The 14,438-nt window shown below is 40.1% G+C and overlaps 1 protein-coding gene across 1 annotated transcript in view; it reads left to right on the top strand.

Moving 5' to 3' along the window:
* The window catches only part of LOC146386091 (protein phosphatase 1 regulatory subunit 29-like), a 307,745-nt gene that overhangs the window by 13,220 nt on the left and 280,087 nt on the right, over positions 1-14,438 (top strand). The gene's annotated exons all lie outside the window — the stretch shown is intronic.

Here is a 14,438-nt window from a genome sequence, read left to right as displayed (position 1 = left end):
AGCTTGCAGGTTTATATAGTTATATAGTATTTAGAGATGGGAAATAGAAAAGTATAAATACTTTGTTACAGAAATGTAAAATTTTCAGCACACTAGATGTTATTTTTATTCTCTACACGAAGATCTTTAATTTACACTCCTCACATTTTTAAAGCAGACTTGTTACTTTAGGTTTTAATCACTTGAGGGGAGTTAATAATCATTGTGCATCACTGTGCACCTTTTTGGCATAAAACCTAGTTAATCCTGAACGGAGGAGACACTAACACATAAAAAAAATATTCTATTAGTATTAGTGTTTTCATCATTGGTGTCTTTTTGCACACGAAATGAAAAATAATTTACAAAAAAATGGATGCATCTTTTATTGCACAAACCTGGGCTGTTAAAGTGGTTTGGAATGATCAGACATGGTGTTCAAAATGCACTGTCTGGTCACACTTAAGCATATAGCTAGCACTACTGGAGAAAAGCAAGTATGAATGAAGTAACCTAGCAGGTCATTTCAAATGCAATATCCCAAACAGTTTAACAAATATCAGCACTCCAAGTGTTTCTGTTCAGTTTGTCACACAATGTGCTTGCTAGCCAACAGTACAGTTGTTCCCAGGGAGAGAAAAGAAAGGTTAATCTGTGATAAGTTCACACTCAAAGATAGAGAAAGTTGCCAGACAGAAAAGACGGGACTCTAAATATGATTTTATTGTTTTTATTAATATTATTTATTAATATGAGATGAGATTCCGTTAGCTTTGCAAAAAGATAGCTGGTAGAAACATCCTCCAAAGAGCTGCTTTTTACTTGTATACTCTGAGTACATCACTGAACGTGCACCTTTTTACTTTGACTTGTACATTCACTCAAAGCAACGTTGAACGTTCAGCTTTTACCAGTATGTGCTTCTTCTACTTAAGTAACAAATGTGTGTATTTCTTCCGCCTCTGAAATCATCAAATAATCAAATTCAGTCTTGAACAGTTACAACATCTTACATATTTTCAAATCTGCTTGAACTTGTAGTTGAAGTTTAGTAAGCTGATAATGAGTCTGTAAAGTCAGTGAAATAAATTGCATTTGGATACCAAGTACATATAATAGTACAAATTGGTTTAAAAAGTTTATAGTAAACATTTTCAATATGGATTTTTAATGTAAAACATGCAGTTCTGCACAATCCAACTTGCAGAGCAATGGCTGAGAGTCTTTCAGGAGTCTCACGACTCCGTGTTTTGCTCTGTTTAGCCTGAAGAAAGACTGGAAGTTTTTTCCATTGAGGTGCCCTCATAACTTGTCTATGATGAACACAGGTGACTCTACTGGGAGCTGATGGTGTCTTTGAATGAAGTTGTTATTTGGCTTCGGGACTCTTCACTGTCTCTTTTGGACACACATACACACACACACGCCTCTGTTTAGTAGTTTTAAATTGTAGAGATTATCTTGTTACCTGGAACTTTGCAATGTGCTACCGTATTGCCAGAGGTACTCACAAAAAACGAATTTGAAGTGACTGGAAAGTAGATAGAAATGCAAATTCCCACAGCGATAAAATGAAAAGACCGTCATTTACTGCTGAGGGAAAGAAATTTGGCCTAAAGAATCAGCCTCTGATTTAGCCCTTTTGTATAATTTGCAATGTCCTTGCTTTATTCTGAATTTCAGAATATATTCACAATTTTAGAAGGCATATTTTACTAAAATAACCCTACACCTGTCGTATATTTGAGTACAGTATGTGGTATAGTTTTGTTACACAGAGCATTGATTTCTCACACATTTCCTAATAATTTAGTTGGATTCATACTGGAAATTCATGTTGGGGACAAAGTTGAAAGAAAAGCAGAATTTCAACAAAAGCAAAACATTTCAGTTTTCTCAGTCAAATGCCTGCATTCTCCTTGCATGAACTTTACAGTTCAAACACCCTCAAGCTTATTGGAAGTGAAATAAATCATTCTTCACCAAGTGGAGGCCACATCTCTTTCCTGTCTTGATCTCCAAATTTCTACAATGAATGTGAGACAATGGACAATGCATTCATAAACATGCAGTAGTACATGCGATCAATACTCCTGTGATTGGACTGATAGTTCGTTTCTATCACTTAAGTTCAGTTTTCAAAGGTGTGTTTTGTTGTGTTAAAAAGCACAGTGATTTAGTGTTGATTAAGCTGTGTTTAGAATTTGCAAATTGATGTTGATTCCTCTCATAAATCATGACATACTGCTCTCCCCTCCTGAGCTTCCTTTATAAGTTAAAACTGGCAGTTTATCAGCTCGATACCAACATTTGCAATATTGTATGAATTCCAAATCCAAAATTTCATGGAAAAAAAGTTATTGATGTGCTTGATCTGTGTCTCGACATTAGTCAAATCAATTAAAAATCAAAATCAAATAAAAACTTTCCTGATTGTTTCATTATTTGCACTAAATTTAAAGCTGCTATTCATTTTGTTCATGATGGAAGTAGGCTCCTTTTAAATTTGATTAATTTGCACAAACACAGGTAGGACAAAGTAGCCCACATAGTAGGCCTACACATGCAACAGTACACAATTGTTCAGTTTTGTAGGCAATAAAAACAATTGAATAAAAAGTAAAAACGTATTATTAACTTATAATTGCTTTTAGGAGGACAGCACTATTTTTCCCAGAGGGCGATACTGTTTCCTTTGTCCATGATTGCATATTTATGACAGCACACTTCTGGAGACGGGGCCACCAGGCAAGACAGAAATCAGATTTTACTGTGCCGGGATCCCGCCAGAGGTATCATGTCCATCCCTACGAGTCAAAGCTGACTTGGCTGTGCAAGTGAGATCCACGTAACATTAATAAGCTCGCAGATTTGTGAACAGAGTACCTCAACCAGGTATTTCGTTTTTTATGTCTGCAGACTAATAAGAGAGCAAAACTGGATTTTCCTTTAACAGTACCTTTTTAAGTTGGAGCCACAGCACATCAGGAGTTTCACAAAGCAAGCAGTGGAACATAAGACTCAGCGACAATAGTTTCAAAGCACAAAGCAGAGCATTTCTGTAGAGGATTGTTTTTTCGCACAATGAGTCCCCAAATTCTCTGTCAGAACTTCACATGCCAGAAAAACTCCAAAAGCATCACGGCAAAGCTGCATAAATCAGTGCCTACCAAACAAAAATCATGAGATTACATTTTGCTTTTATCTCCATATTCCTTCAACATTACTCCTGGGTTCAGTTAAACTCAGCGTGGCAGCAGTTTGGTTGTTTAAATATGTAGGAGACAACCATCGGTGTGCCTTCAGCTCTACAGCATAGAAGTGTTTTTCCACACCTGAGATGCTCAAAAATTCACGCTGAAGTGGTGCATTAGTGGGTGCCACAGACTAAGGGGCCATGTTTATCAAATGTCTCGGACTCAGAAGTGGCGATGTTGTGTAGGGCAGCTTTTGCTGTCACAGCACAGCAGATGTGATGCGCTAATAGAGCCTCACCACAAATTTAAAGCAAGACTCCAGCTCTGCTCTTTTGCCACGTTTCTCTCACTTCTTACTGTGTCTAATGTCCTGTTTGGGTAAACGCTGTCCTCGCAAGTGCTGCTTGCACTCTCTGTGGCTCAGGAGGTAGAGCAGGCCATCTACTTATTGTGAAGTTGGTGGTTTGATCCCTGACTGCAATGGTCTGCATGCCAAGGTATCCTTGGGGAAGATACTAAACATGTCTCCCTCCCCTCACCCAAACTGGTCACAGCAGATGGCCGCTCTTCCCTGAGCTTGGTTCTGCTCGAGGTTCCTTCACGTTAAGAGGGAGTTTTTACTTAACACGGTCACCAAAGCACTTGCTCATAGAGGGTCATATGATTATTGGGATAATCTTGGTTGTATTACTTGAAGGGTCTAACTTACAATATAAAGAGCCTTGATGTGACATGTTGTATAAAGCCTTTGGAGTGCTTGAGTAGAAAAGCACCACAGAACCAGTCCATTTACCATTTATTGTAGGTCGGTGTAATTTTAGGTCTTTAAACTCTCACATAGACTGGACCATGCTGAACAATCAGTCATCATAGTCATGGAGAAACATTGTCTGCTCTACTTGAAGCAGCAGTAAAGCCACTTGACAGTTGACACATCGTACTGGCTCTCTTTACCTTGAAGCACGTACACAAAATTCTACCCTGAAATTCCTTTGGTCCCATGTTGTTACACGGATAGTGATGAGCTTACAGCCTTAAAAGATTCTTAAGGCTTGACAGACTCTTATGTCAATTTTTTTTATATGTCTTTTAACCATGTTTGAAGAAGACTAATGATTTGCAATCACTTCAAAGCACTGCACACAGAAACTGTCTTAGTAGCAGTGCTGTTAATAAAAACAGAAATGTTGCATCATTTCTCACAAAATCTGGCAGTAAACAACAATTTTCTCAAAGGTCAGAGGAGTAGTACATGGGACACACGTGTCAATTAGAGGCATTCTGGTTGTTCTTCTGGCAGAAGCGCAACAATACTTTGGCATTCAGAATTCAGAGAATGCTTCATGTTTCTGTCTTGTAATAAACATACCCAAAGGAAATATTAAACAATAAACCGGTTGAGGGAACAACCTGAAAAAACAATTGCAATATGCTATGAATGCAGATGTTTCCACACAGATGTGCTGCATAGTACAATTAAGCAATTAACATCAAAACACATGCCATGAATTGTGGAAAAATGCTGAGCAGACCAAAATAGTTCTGGTTCCATAAGGGGAAGCTATCTAAGTGACTCTGAGAGCGGGCTGGGGCACAGATGGCCGGAGCTTCGGTTAAAATTTATTGCAATATGTAAAAAACTGTTATGTCACACAGCACTCTCCACTGTAATCATTAAAATATGAAAAATCATTGCTGGCACTGGCAAGACACTGCTCTAGTGGTACATGATAGCTCAACACCTAACAAAGACACTTAACAGTGGGAATACGCAAGTCTTCTAAAATGCCACGGCTGCCATTGTGAAAAGAAAAACCTTTGTCCAAATGCCTAAAATGACTGGTTTTTGTACAAAAATAAATGTGCAGTTTCTTTAAATAGCACATTTATTTAATGTGTCACAGTTTGATATTTGCTAGTGGAATCCAGGTTATTCTGTGTGACTAAGTGACTGTTCAAAACATGGCTATACAAGAAGTGCTGATTGTGGGTTACTGAAGAAATACAGGACCTCTACCGTTCTTATATGCATTCTATATAAGAACAAACGACTGAAGAAAGTTTTCAGCTGACATTCAGTGTAATTTTTGTGCTATACCTTTGGGATATTTACTGATGTCATGGAATATTTAAACTGATACTATGAAAATGATGCAAGTGCCTCAAATTTTTGGCACTTTTTTCCTGTATATTTGAACTTACACCCACTCCAAGTATCTCAATCTGCAGTCAAGCGGAAGTTTAAACATTCTTTGATCAATAATGGGTTATATTATTCAGTGCTCCTGGACAACCCATATGGAAAAGATATATATAAATCTTATAAAGTTTGTATCTGTCTTGTGTGAAACTTGTACGAAAAGCATACAAGGGTGAAAACAGATATAAGATCCCTTGAAAAATTATATAATGAAACTTGTATGTTTTGGATACTTACTAAAAAAATACATGAAAGTAATGAGAAAGTGGCCACTTTCATGAGTAAATCATATAAGTTTTTACTATTTCTTTTCCATATGGGAATCTAAGGTCAAACTTGGTGTCATCAGATGGACTGAAACATAATGACCCAGAAGTGTTCTGCTGGCCCACAGGTCACCATGAAGATGACCTGAGGGCCGGATGTCCACTAGTGGGTCCTGTGCTCATTGCCTAGCATTGTGAAGCCCGACTGTCATTTGTCATAGTTTGGTAGTGGGCCATCATGGCCTGCAGAAGCATGTCCATGGGGGGGACACAGTGACCTCTACAGGCTAGGAAAACAACACACTGACTACCATTAGGTGTCAGTATGAAAGCTTTGGATACACTGTCAGACCCTACAGTGGTGCACTGGGTCCTGGGTTCCCCCTGCAGTCTGCAATTTTTTGGTCAGAGACATTCACACCAATGACCTGCTGGAGGCCATTTGTAGCTCTGGCAGCTCTCATCCTGTCCCACCTTGCACAAAGGAGCAGATACCATTCCTGCTGATAGGTTAAGTACCTTCTTCGGCCCTGTCCAGCTTTCCTAGAGTAACTGTCTGTCTCCTAGAATCTCTGCTCCATACTCTTGAGACTGTGCTAGGAGACAGCAGATGTTCTGGCAATGGCACGTATTGATGTGCCATCCTGGAAGAATACCTGTGCAACTTTTGTAGAGTCTAGGTATCGTCTCGTGCTTTGGCCCTAGCAACTGACCAAGCTGACTTGATGCTTCACTCTGATTAAAAAGTCTCAGTTAAATTTTTGTTGTTGTTTTTTTTCCCCTTTCAATAGCAGTACTACATCAATGTAATGACTATGACATAGAGCAACAGTAAGAGGTTCAGGTGCTCTACATGTTTTCTGAGCATTCTTTGGAGAACACTTCAGAAAGTGCACTTTGGGTCAATTCCATACATTTTATCATCATGTGGGAAAGGCGGCTGGTCAAAACAAATTATAACATATACAAAATCTCCTTTTTCCTTACACTTTGATACCAGGGTTGTCTTTTTAAATTGGCTGGTTCTTGTATAGCAGTTTTCTACTCTACCTGAGCACATAAAGTGCTCTATACAACATGCTTCATTCAACTGTTGACAGACAGGTCGCCTCCTACCAGGCAGCATGTTCATTCCTTGTGATTAAAACGTCAAACTTTGGATAACTGGTTGGTTGCCTCAAGCACTTGGACCAGCGACCACCGATTTTTCTTAGTCATAAGGTGAGTGTCGTCTTATTTTTACTCTGTAGTGGCTGAGCTACTCAGGGGAAACACTGGTAACAGTAAAGAACACAAAGTCAGTAATTGAGTTTGGATAGACATGGATTTTTTTCAAATTATTAGTAAGAATTACAGTCAACATCTCCTTTAAAGAAGATGTCATATTTTTCTACACTTCCTGGGCTGACAAGGCGCTGAAAGGTGCCCTTGTCAAAGCAGTAATTCTGGTAAATTGTAAAACACTGCAAAAGTATTTTGTCACATGCCTCTGAAACTTAATGAGATATAAATCCACGATCGACGTAACATTTAAGGTTTTTTTTGCACACATATGTCTCACAAGTGATTTGCTTCTCTCTATAGATCGGGAAAATCTAATAAAGTTACTTTTTATTGTCATCGACATTTTTTTTTTTACATGTTTTATTTCGTGCCCAATATTTTATTTCAAATTGCAGTTCTGTCAGTCAATTAAACTTTTAATCTCAATCATCAACTCATTTTGCCAGCTTGATATCTAAATTCAAGACTTGTCCAGCACATGTACCGTGCATGCATTTAAATAAAGTCGGGAAACGTTATGTTTACACATTTAAATCTCTGATAAAAGCTTCTCAGTTTATACACTCTGCTCTTCGCCGTGAACAATTACATTTACATTTGCTGTTCATTCCTCTCATTCAAGCAGATACACGCCTGTAGGCAGACCTGAACAGATACAGCACCGGGTAATTACATTTTGAATAGCTGAAGAACACGAGATGTATTTTATTTATCTGATCTTAGTCTGGCTCAGTGGATGTTTTACAGAGGAAACGATTCCCACTTTCCACACCACAGTTGATGAAGAGTGAAAAATTATCTGGCCTTTGCTTGAACTGTCTGATCTGAGTTTTCTCTGATTGGATGTTTCACACTCAAAAAATACCAATTTCCACTTCCACTCCACAGCTGGTGGATGATGAAGGCAGATTAGTTTCCACCCCATTTCTTTCTGTATTAGCTCTTATCATGTCCTTGCATTTAGACCAATCACTTCACTTGTTGTAACTCGGTGCAAAGGTGCTCTGACGCCAGCTAACAGTCACTTAAGTTAGGCTGAAGTCCTTCTATTTGAAAAAGTAGAGATTTCCCCTGATTTCATTCCCACTTCTGCCACTTTCTGCTCACTTTTACAGCGCTAAACGAAGTACGCAGAAAGGTCTGGCTATGGACGACTGACCTTATCTTGCAAATTGTCTACCGCTGCTCAGCTCTGTGTGAAGATAACTCGGGAACCATTTCCTTCCCTGCTTCTCACTCTAATTCAGACAGATACTGTTAAGCCTGTAGGGGAAGCTGGGACAGAATGTAAGTAAATAACTGTCGAACCTGTCAAAAATCAGAAGGAATGTGTCGTCAGTGTCCTTTCTAGTGAGCAGTGTAAAGCTTTTTACATATGCCCCAGCTAATGAACGGATCATATACTTTAGGCATTTGACATAAGACATGAATCAGTTGTAAAGCCTTGCCAGTAATGACATACAGTACAAGACGTAATATTGCATTTTTCATTGTATAATGCTTTTTCTTCTTTTTCCCCCCTTTTGCTGTGGCCGTGTCCCCATTTTCCAACAGGGATCATTAAACTTTCATTTTATCTAATCTAAGAACCATGTAACCTGGAATTGGACATTTTCCCGCCGACCACTAAAGTTGAAGTGGTGTGTTCTATCCAAATTATTTAAGGTGTTGATGTCATCTCAACGGACTGTGTGTAATTATAGAGAGCGACACACGTGCATCTTAGCTGTGACCTGATGTTTCCATCACAAAGAACAAGGCCTGAATCACATTCAAGACATGTTTTAGAGATTTATTTGCTCAGGAGTCTAGAGTCTTATGATTACTGTGAATTACGCTGAAACAAGCTGCTGCCTGCTTAATCTAGGCCTGTGCAGTGCGATTATTGATAAAGTGATGGGACACAGAAAACTAATCTTTTTTTGTCTCTGTCTGCTAATCACCTTATAAGGTCATAAATCTGCAGATCTGTGGATAGCTCTCGCCCATTTGGAGACAAGTTGGTGGATCAGTGGTTTTTGGTTTAATGTATAAAGAGTACATGAAGCACTACTTGTATTATCCCTAATTTATACTATGGAGCCTTGCTCTAAAAAACTGTCACAGCTTTGTTAGCGTCAGGTTTTACCTACTGAATCTTGGAGCAAAGACATTTTCTCCAAAGTTTATTTTTGGTTTCACTCACTCAGGTTTGGGGACTGGCTGACAACCACTAGTCTCAAGGGAAAATGTGTCCACCTGACCAATAGCCAGTAGTTCAAGATTCAAGAAAGCCTTTATTTGTCACATGCAAGTTGCCCTGCAGCGAAATGGGACCCCCCGACCTTACATACACAACACAGACATCAGATGGGGAGACAGGTCGGAGACTGGTAGTATTATGGAAAAACACTGAAATGTACAATACAATGGGCAAGTCGAGGAGGGGAAAAAAAGAGATGCATGAGAACAGAAAACAAAAAAACTCCTCTGCACAAAGAGCACATAAATGTCCACATCACAACATCATGAAGAACGTGACAAGTGACAGGGGTGGGTAAGGGGTGAGAAGTAAGCCAATGCAGACACAGCCATCCTGCCCTGCAGCTATTTTTTCCAGCGCTGGGCCCAGACCCGCCGTCTGACTCGGCCTTGGAGATAAGCGTACGAGGGCATTTGGAACGAAGAGTCTGAACACAGTTTGTTATCAGGGGAGAAACTGTTTGTTATGTTCAGCTCCAGCCTTGAGACCACAGCTGGTAGCCGCATGAAATAATGGTGTTCTTGCTTTAGTGTGAACCACTGCATGTCAATTTTACAGTCGGTCTAATGTCCATTACTGGTTCCTCACTATTCCCGTTCGAGAGCCGTGAGCCTCTCCACGATGTTATCCATCCATACCGAGATGTTATCCAGTTTGCTCGTAGAGCATGAGTGTTCACGACAGCCGTGAGCCTCTCCAAGATGTTGTCAGATGTTGTCAGAGTCTCAGCACTCACAGCAGCCGCAAGCTTCTCCAAGATGTCATCCGTGCTGCGTCTAATTAGCTCATTCTGAGAAGCCACGGCTCGCTCCATCGTCCCAATCAACATAGCGGGCAGCCTTGTGGGGATTTGAACAGCTGTTTCTGCTTTCTTTATTCTTCGATAAGCCAGGGCCAAGCCAGCGCCGATCAGCAAGAACCCTGTTATCATGGTTCCAAAACGGTAGATGTCTTCAATGGGCTCTCCTGAACCCAGGCTTCTGGTCGAGAAGTAAAGTGAGGGTCAGTAGTAATGCAATTGTGTGATCTGCATTCTGAACTTAGAGGATAGAGACAAAGTCTCAGTCCTATTTTGTGCTGGTATTGATCTGATACCAGTACAGACGTTGGTATCAACAATATTTATATTTGCATCAATCCGCCCGTTTCTGGTTGCTGGGGGTTCCTGTCAGTTGTTAGTGTGACATTGGTCACAAAAGAACATCAAACTGAAAAAACACACTTCTTATTGTCTCCAGGGTCAAGGTCAAATTTACTTCTATAGCACAGAAGACCAAAGTGCTGCACATTAAAAGGCATATAAATAAAACAGAATAAAATAAAAACATAAAGTAAAAACAGACAATAAAAAGCAGCCACACTGGAGCCAAATGCCAAGGAAAATAAAGGTGTTTCAAAAAAGAAAGATTTAAATGCAGCGAGGAGGGTAGTGGCCATCACATTTCTATGTTAATCTAGTTTTAGGCATATATCAGAACAACTGGTCAGACAAGCTCTAACCAGTGTGAATGTGAAGCAGCTCACACAGATACAAAGGTGCCACTTTGTTTAAAACTCTGTTTAAAAGCAAGCAAATCCATCATAAAATTAACACGAAGCCAATGAAGGGACAACAGGAGCATGTGTGTTGGGTTCCCTGTTTTAATACCAGTTAAAAGATGAGTCCCTGCATTCTGGACTAACTGCAGGCAGGACCCCACATAGTAAAATTGGTATTGCCCAGATCTGGCCCACACAATGTGCTTACACATGGCCCACATACCGCAAAGAATGACAGCCCTTTAGTGGCCCGGATCAACTTTGCCAGAGGTAATATACACATGGGCCAGCACAAGGCCAGTTGCAGACACACCGGTGGTCCTGTGGCCCAGAACAGTTTCAGCTCTGGCCCCAGATGTCATCCTAATGTGTACCTTAATCAAGCCATGTAATAACAACATGTGCCGGAACATAATAGTGCAAAAGTAACGCAATGCAACTCTGTTCAGACAGTGAATCTTATATAGTACTTTCCTACCCTCCCAGATTACCATATACTCTATACAACATTCACACACTTTCTCTACACTGAGTGCTTCCTAATTACATTCACACACATTCACACTCTCGACATGCAGACTGGAGCCAGGGATCAAACCACTAACCTTCCAATCAGTAGGCGACCTGCTCTAGCTCCTGAGATACAGCCACACAGTGGTAAATATGAGTAAACCCTCACTAGGTTTTGGATAAAGTGTAAACTCACAAACCTGTCAAACCTGCATCTGAAACGTTGGCTACCATAGCAGTATAGTATTGCAACATAGCATTTGGATCTTCTAACTAAAATAGGAAAATAAGAACATAAATAGTGCCATCATTGCCAGACCTGGCCCACATCTGGTTGACATACACCCTGCCATGACACCAGTCAGTCAGAAGTGCCAGCTTGATGCCGGATCTGGAGAAGACCTGTTTTCTATGAGCCTGGGCCACATACACCAAACCACAATCGGGCCAGATGTGGCATGCCATCACATAAACAGTGCCATCTACGGCAGGCCTGGCCCATATCTGGATGACATACTACTTACCATGCCAGAAGTCAGCCAGCAGTGCCAGCTTGACACCAGATCCGGGCCAGACCTTTCTGCTATGTGGGACACAGATGATTGGTCCATACCAAAGTCTAGACAGGAAGTGATAAAAGTATGAATAACTCTGGTCCTTTGGTGGGAGATAGGGTGGTAGACTGTACCTTGGCAATGACTCTGAGTTGCTAAAAATTACTTTAAAAATAATAATTCTTAAAGAAATTTATCAAAAATCACACCCCAATATTTTTTTTTACATCAGCATGACCTGTTTTAATTTAGTTTCAAACCAACTAAAATGATTCCTCACCTGAGAGACTTTTGCACCTCCGTGTAGCTCAGCCACCGCAGGAACACTTTAAATAGCGATCCCTCACACTCTCACACACAAAGGTGCTATGACAGGCCTCAGTAAAGCAGAAACAGGATTTACAGGAAACCATCTTTAGGAGAAAAATACACTGCCTGGAAAGCAGTTAGCCAATAAGTTGAGGCGACCTTGACAGGTGATGCTTTGTAATTCACATCTCGCCTACTCTCTGTGGTTTAATTCTCAGGGTGACAGCACGCTTTCACTACGCTTTTTTTGTCAGGGAAGAAAGCAGCTGGGGAGTGACAAAGACTGTTTACGTGTATGTGTATGACTGTTTATGTGAACATGTATTTGTGTGAATGAACAAATAAGTCTTTATAAAAGTTTGATCCTCCTTGGTTCCAAAACTCTTTCTTGTGCCTGTTCGTCAAGTCGATGGTAGCGGGGAAGGAGCCTTAAACTCTCCTCAGCAAAACTCAGAAAAAAAAGCAAAATAGATCAGAATCTGCTGTATCTCTTTATCTCGTGTTTACCTTTTTAATCTCTTTCTGTGCAGTTGCGAGCAGTCATGAATGTTTACCAAAGCCATTCATCTCTTTGATCTGTAAGTGGCTTCACCTCATCCTGGCAGATGTCTCAGCTGATCTGAACATGCTTTTCGATACATCTTAGCCGCAAAGAAACTCTCTCCGCCGATATAATTCGGCACACAAAGATCGGCTTAGCGATGAGATTGCCTTTTAGAGGTTGGGTCTCTGACTGTTTATGTTCTCCGCAAAGCCAGATAATCACCGTGGTTGACTAGCTCAGGCGCATTGGCAGTTATCACGAATGTGCTCTCTGAAATCACATCCCCGCCTGATGTCATGCTCAATCTGAAAGTAATAAATAACCTGTGACATTTTCATAGAAATCCATTACAGTGTTACTGCACACTGTTATTGATTAATAGAACACAGCAGGGAGGCAGCATCTACGGATAAACACAAAAGCTTTAACATTTGCTGTTCTTATAGCGAGTAAATGCAAAAAGCATGAATAGAAATGGCATGCTACTGTGTGATGATAACTGAGCAGACAACAGGAAATCTAAGTAGAAATTTTTACCGCCGTTTGAATGCTGATTTCTGAGAAACCCAGAGTGTATGTCTTTACACAACACATACACTTTGATCAAGGTGATCAAAACAAACTAAGCTCTTACACACTTTCCAGCTAGTTTATGACTCTTATTAGTTCATTTTGAGCCACAAAGCGCACCGTATATGTAACAAACTTGAGTATCAAGTTTTCATGCATCTAGACTGTGATAATAAAATGTACAAATATTTATTAGTATTGATTCTAGTGATATGGCTAGTGATGATGAAAGTGACAGGCTTGTCTTTTCATACTGCATTAGTTGGTTAGTAGTAGGCCAAAGCACTCACTTGTCAATGTCAATGTGTTTAGCGATTAGACTGTGATGCATCATGGCTGAACAGAATCCCAGCTGTGATAGGATTTTGGGCAGGACCACCTCTGGAGTCTAGAGAATGACAGAGAGCACAGATTTGAACCATGTAGAGTGGAGGCTGATTGGCTTAAAGAAAGCGGGCAAGAAGATGATTGGACTGGAGTAATAATGTCAGTGTTGAGACTGACACCATGGGAAAGTGGTAGTGATGTGATGAACAAACTGGCAACCAAACACCCAGGAAAGCAGGCAGGTTAATGATTACAGATCTCCTGACTGAACTTAGGCATAAGCTTCTTATCTCGGCGACATACAGCAGGATCACTGTTTTGCAGCCACTACCAAAGATACTGTTGCATTTTTTTGTCCATCGACTTTCGTCTGTTGGCAGAAGTACAGACATCCTGTACTTAAGTATAAGTATAAATACTACTATTAAAAATGCTTGAAGTAATAATTCAACTTCTTTACTCAAGTAAAAGTAAAAAGTACAGGCTTTGAAATGTATTTGGTCTTTGGAGGATGTTTCTAGCTGAACCTTGAATTTGAACAACAGAATTTTGTTGTTGCTTTGGAAGTGAAAAAACAAAACAAAACCCTGAAACCTTTTTGCATTGACTGACGCCTCTATTTTATTTACAGCCTATAGCACATTTAAACAACAGAGGGTGACCCAAAGTCATTAAGAGACAGGAACATTTTCATTCCAAGTGTGTGTGTGTTATTCCATCTGAAGTGGAGAGTTGAAGCTTAAGTGCGAGGTTCAGTAAGAACGTCTCCTGGGAATAGATACTGACTCATGTACATCAGTTTTACATTTGAGAAACTCAAACATTATGTATCTTTGGCTATGATATCAATTAGACAGTGTTTGGAGCATATGCTAGTGTTCAGTTAAATGCTGCCAAAGGCAAAACAAGTGAAACCT

Source organism: Perissodus microlepis, chromosome 6 (genome assembly GCF_051167445.1).
Source record: "Perissodus microlepis isolate ML-2025 ecotype Zambia chromosome 6, ASM5116744v1, whole genome shotgun sequence".
Classification (NCBI taxonomy): domain Eukaryota; kingdom Metazoa; phylum Chordata; class Actinopteri; order Cichliformes; family Cichlidae; genus Perissodus; species Perissodus microlepis.
The sequence above is the reverse complement of the archived record's forward strand: the minus strand, read 5'-3'. Positions and strand labels throughout refer to the sequence as shown.